Source organism: Lycium ferocissimum, chromosome 12 (assembly GCF_029784015.1).
Source record: "Lycium ferocissimum isolate CSIRO_LF1 chromosome 12, AGI_CSIRO_Lferr_CH_V1, whole genome shotgun sequence".
NCBI lineage: Eukaryota > Viridiplantae > Streptophyta > Magnoliopsida > Solanales > Solanaceae > Lycium > Lycium ferocissimum.
This window is the reverse complement of record NC_081353.1, coordinates 36667225-36673621: the sequence shown is the minus strand read 5'-3', so window position 1 is coordinate 36673621 and position 6397 is coordinate 36667225.

The window sequence follows — 6397 nt, the reverse complement described above, 5'->3', positions numbered from 1 at the left end:
AAACTCGGCTCAAAGAAAGATGAAAAGAGATAATATATGCTTTCATTATAACCCTCAAAGATGAAGTAACAATACAAATTTAACATTATACATAAATAATAAAATGGTTAATAATTCTGAAAATTTGTGAATATTTATAGAAAATGAACTAAAAGTGCATATTTCAAGTAACTGAAGATAAATATAATTAGTCAAGTATCACAAAAATTAAATTTAAATTTACCAATAATTAAAAACTAAAAACGCATTAACCCTTCTATTAATCGCTAAAAGGATCTCTAGATAATTCTCGTATTATTTATAATGAATCCAATATAAGATAACTCATACAAGAATTAGTTTTATAAAAATAAAATACCTAAAATACAAAATTATTTTAATTTTATTTTTCTATTACTTATTCACTTAAAAACAAGGGTAAATTATGACATTTTGTGTTATGTGTCGCATAATACAAAAGTTCCATCTTTTGACGCGAAGCTAATTGTTTAATCATGATAATTTGTTTTTTTTAATATTTTAATTAAAATAATACCCATAAATACTAAAATACAAAATTATTTTAATTTTATTATTCTATTATTATTCACTTAAAACAAGGGTAAAGTGGTAAACTATGACATTTGGTGTTATCTGTTAGCATAATACAAAAGTTGTTGCAACTTTTGACGTGAAGCTAATTGCTTAATCATGATAATTTATTTTTTTCCGTTTTTGGTCTTAGGATTGTGGTAAAGTTCTATTAGTAATATTTTATGTATGGCAGAATAGCTTGGGACCCCATAAACTTGTAGATTTTTATTCGGTGTACACCTAAACTATACGTTAGCTTAATTACCCCCTGAACTTGGTAATATGATAGTCTCGATCCCCCTAGACGCTGATGTGGCAAAGAGCGTGAACACACTCTCTTTTAGGCGCGTGGATGGGTCAAAAATCAAAAAATCAGCTTCCAAGTAGAGTATTTTTCAACTATTAATCGCCATATAATCAATATAATGATTTATTTTTTCCAATTGTGTTTCTTTTTGGTTTTTCTTAATAATCATTACATATTTTATCCCAATTGTATTTTTTTCTTTTTAGATATAATGATTATTTATTTCAACTATGTATTTTTTTTCTTTTTTTGGATCCAAATCTAAATAACTTAGTTGAAACTCTAGTTATTTTAGCCAAATAAAAAGAAGGTTTAACAAAAGTAATGAAGTTTAGACGGTGCATTTTCTACAAAAAAAATTGTGTATTTTTCTGTTCATGCAATTACTATTTATTTCAATTCTGCATTATTTTTTGGGGTCAAATTCTTAAAATATTTAGTTGATATTTTATTTATTTATTTTTAGATACAATGATTATTTGCTTTAACTGCGTATTTCTTCTTTTCCTGGCCAAATATATAAAAATTACTTGATTAGAATATCATTATCTTTAGCCAAATAAAAAAAAGTATGGTCAAAATATTGTTGTTTCAAGTTCTTTTTTTACAGATTTGGCCCGAAAAAAATGATCTAAATAATTGGTGAACTTAAAAAGGTAAAAAATATATATTTTATCCTTAAAAAATGCCACATGGACAAAAAAATCCATGTGGCAGCGCGTGTGTCACACGTCAAGGGGTTGTCAGTGTCTAAGGGGGTCGAGACTATTATATTACCAAGTTCAGGGGGGTAATTAAGCCAACGCATAGTTTAGGTGTACACCGAATAAAAATCGACAAGTTCAGAGGGGTCCCAAGATATTCTGCCTTTTATGTATGTATTCTTAGGATAATAAATACTCCAGCATTCAATCTTCCAGTGAAAAATTTAAATGCTTTAAACAATATATCTGATTTCGTGAATCCAACTCAAAGATTATATAATATTAATTGAAACTCATACATTAAAGTTATTCTTATCACTTTTTCCTTGCAAATGATATTTTCTTACTTGATATTTTCGGAATCTTACACCGATTCTTATACTAAAATAATATATGGCGAAATACATTGACATAACCTTAAACTTGTTACGTATTATATTTCATTTAGACACTCAAACCAATGTATGTTTCAATTTAGCACCTGAACATATGATAAAATGCTTCCATTAGACAGTTGTCTAAATCATATTTTGGAAATGTTTATATGTGTGTTCTCAAGCGCTCATTGGGTCACAACTAAAATATGTCCATCTCCTTTAATTATATGTATCGGTTTTAATTGAGTTATAAGTCCCGGGCCTATTCTAATTGAGCTTAATGTGTATAATTATATGAGGTAACATATTTAAGTGGATAACTTATATACCTAATGAGTATTTGAGAACATGCGCATAAACGTTTCAAAAAATTGAATTGGAAGTATCTAATATGAATATTTTATTATGTATTTAGGTATTCAATTGAAACATGTCATGATCCGAATGTCTAAATAAAATATACTGACAAGTTTAAGGGGCTATCAACGTGCTCCGCCATAGATTAAGGCACTGTTTGTTTATAATGAAAAAAGATGCTTAAATCAATGTAGATTCAAATATTAAGAAATTGCATATGAATATGAATAATTACAACTTTTTTTTTTTTTTTTTACATTTGAATATGGATAATTTATTTTACTTAAAAATTAATAAATATATAATTCAAAAAATTAGTATAATTATCATATACACAAATATTAGAGACATATTAATTTATATGATATCGTGTTAATTGTATCTTTGATGAATCGTATCTAAAAGCTAGCAACAATGACAACCGCAACAGTGGTTGGCAATGATATTTATAAGGTCGTTGTTTGTAATGGTTGTGGTTGTGTAGAGTATAGGATGACAATTGGATAATGGTGCCCGATAGCGATTGTGTGTTGGTGGTGGATGTAATAAGATTGATGGTAGTAATTGGTGGTGGGGTGGTTGGTGCTAATAATTTTTTAGTTGAAGCTAAGAGGTTGATGGTGGTTAGGTAGTGGCTGCGCAATAGAAGCTGGTGGTGGAATGGTTGGCGATTGTGGTTACTAGCTCTCATCTTTTTGTCTAGAACAACAGAATCAAGAGGAGCAGAGCGAAAAAAATCCGCTTTGGGGTGAATTCCCTCACAAAATGCTTTGATCCCATTACTAAAAGAAAGTATGTCTCTATGGATCTTCCAAGATTTTCAAATCAACCCAATTTTCACAAAGAAAGAAGAGATGAAAGGATCTTCAAGTAGCTTACGGGAATCGAACCCATGTCTTCGACATGAAAAGACGATGTCCTAACCACTGGACGAAAGGGACCAAAAAGCCATTCTCGATTGATAATAGCAATCGACAATCGAGTTGGTCGGTAGTAAGATAGTGGTGGATTGAGGAAGGTAAAGGGACAATCCTTCTTCCAGAGTTTCAAACCTGTGCACTAGGTGGAGTCGAGCCAGTAGCCAGATGAATTTTTTCAATATATCATCAAAATAATGCCTAAAAAGAAAATAAATAATCATAAAAGCGCATAGACTTAGGTTGTAAGATAATTTACTTAACTATAGTCGATTTACAACAACAACATACCCAGTAAAATCTCACAAAGTGGAGTTAACAATAATTGAGTTATCAATGTTTTTTTAGTTGGGTAGCAGTGGTATTTGAACCAAATTGCACGCGCCTGATTATCCACTACACCTCACTAATAGAAGTATCAGACAATTTTTCCAACTAGAATGATACTTTATTTACAATGATCATAATTTCGTCGTTATATCACTCATTAATTTATATATCTAATTCACGACTCATTAATTTAAAGGTGAGTCTTGCAGCAATGGTAAAGTTGTCTCTAGGTCATGAGTTTGAACCGTGGAAGTAGCCACTAATGTTTGCATTACGGTACACAGTCTACATCACACCCTTTGGGATGCGGGCCATTCTCGAACCCTACTAACGCGGAATGCTTTGTGCACGGGCTGCTTTTTTTACGGTCCATTAAACGCAGTAAACACAAGTTTAAACTTCATTTGGCAACATGGTTCTACTAAGCATAGTGTTTCCCTGACGGACCACCCCAATTTAGATTTGGGCCTACAGGAAACTGGACTGTCCTGGCCCATTTTACTGGATTGGGCCTTATTGGTAGCCCAGTTGACATGCTGATTAGTGTCAGAGAAGATGAGAAAATGTGGGAAGTGAACAAAACTATAGAAGTAATTGCCCGGTTTGTCCTTCAAATGGACTGGTCTTTAATTTATGTCCTTTAACTTATGCTAGCGGGGCATAAGTTATTTATGGTAGCTGGCATAACTTGTAAATATTATGATGCGTAATTTATGTCCATCTAGGCATAAGTTCGATTTTGAATGACAAAAATTAAAGACCACTGCAAAATAGGGTCGAAAGTGCAAACGACCCATTATTATACACATTTGGACTTTGGAGAGAGGCGAACAAATATTTGAAGTTTCCAACAAACAAGGTCACTATATGAAAAAGATTTGTAAATATTGAAAGATACGTTTAAGGAAATGGAGTTTATTTTTATGACTGATTTCTACCATGCATATAACTCATGAAAGGTATTAAGAAATTAATTTAGTTTTTTTCTCTGTTTTTCTCTCTCTTAATATATACTAAGAACTAGTTATGTGAGGCCCGGGCTTACTCAAGATATAAAAGTAGATATTTTAATTAAAGAAATATAATTTATATTAGTACAAGTGTACAACAACAACAACAACCATATACCCATTGTAGTCCCACAAGTAGGTAATTACGTTAGTAATAATTAAATTTTATATAAGTATATTTTCAATATATGAAAGCAAAACTTTCATTCCACTCCTTTAATAATTTAACTTCCATTTTGATGAAATTATTTACTTCAAATCAAATGCGGAGCCAGAATTTGACATTTATAAGTTATGTATCCTAATTTTTAAAAGTTATTTAGTTCTAAATAAATAATCTATACATAGTTAATGAACTTTTAAGATAAATACATAATTTAACTTGTGCAGCGGATGGAGCTGCTCCTCCCTTAATTAGGGATTAGGGGTTCGAACATGGATATGGAAAAAATCTTTGGAGGGAGCGCTTCTCCCGAATGGGCGCGATACAGTGCGAATTATCTGGATTAATTGGGCTCAAATGCGGATATCGAGCACCAAACAGAAAATCAAAGAACATAAAAAATGAGGTAGGAGGTTCGATAGCTTTTGAAAAGTAGACCTTGAAAATAAAAATAAAAATTTGACTTAAATGAATAAGATTAGGACCTAAAAGTAATTAATTAAAAAGTTTTTAAAAAAATTTGAAAATTCTTGTGAGGACTACAAAAGTTCCTAAGTTTGCCCTTATATATAGTAGTAAAATGAGAAAAATATGCGGGTTTATCTTCATTATTTTATGTGTCTTTTTTCAAGCTTCTTTAAAGTTTTGACCACTAAGTTACCTTCTCTATTATAAAGAGGATTCTCACCATTTTTTTTTTTTTGCGCGGATTATCCTTCATAGGGATTGCTCTTTAATTTTTGTCTTCAAATCATGGTCTTTAATTTTTGTCCCTACTTCTCATAATGAAAATTTGTGGGTCAGAGAACCCTCATTAGCTGATCTATAAAATCAGAGCTTCTGGGTTCGAACCCCAACAGAGTAAAAATAAAACAAATTCGCAAAACAAGGTTTTCATTAAAATTATGTCTATTTAGGGTAAAGTTATGTCTTAAAGCATAATATCCTACAAAACTATGCCGGACAAGGCATACTTTTTATGTAATTTTACTCGAATAAGCATAATTTGTTATGAAATCTCACTTGCGATTTTCTTTTCCGACTCTGCTGGGGTTCGAACCCAGAATGTCAGAAATAGTGACCAATTTTTTATTACTTAAAGTGTCGAAGCACAAAAATTAAAAACCAACGATTTGAGGAATAAAAATTAAATACTACCCAGAGACAATCGTGCGAATTGCCCCATTTTCACAGCTTTTGGCGTTTAGCATGATCTTCATTTGGGGTAGACCCCAAAGACCAATAAATGGACACATGTTCGGATGAGTTTAACACTGAATTATTTCTTGTTTCTTGCACGTTGGTTCATTTCGAACATTAACAAATATAAAAAATAAAATATAGGGAATTTTTCTTTTTTAGTGTAAAGGTTAAAGTTTATCTCTTGTTTTGTCTAAAATAGTTCATTTTTGTCATCTACTAAATTGTTGGTCTATTAATATCTGACGTTAGTAAATTATATTGTCCCATAATATTGTTCTTGTTAGAGCTTCAATGTAAAATTAAAAGACTCACGTGTCCAAGTTCTTCGAGATAAAATGTCAAAATTTGCTCCTCAAGTTTTTACTATTATTTAAAAAGCGCAATAGTAATTTGATTCTAAGCTTGTCACGTGTCCCTCCGCTAAAATTAAGGATAAATTTGTACCAGAGTATACTG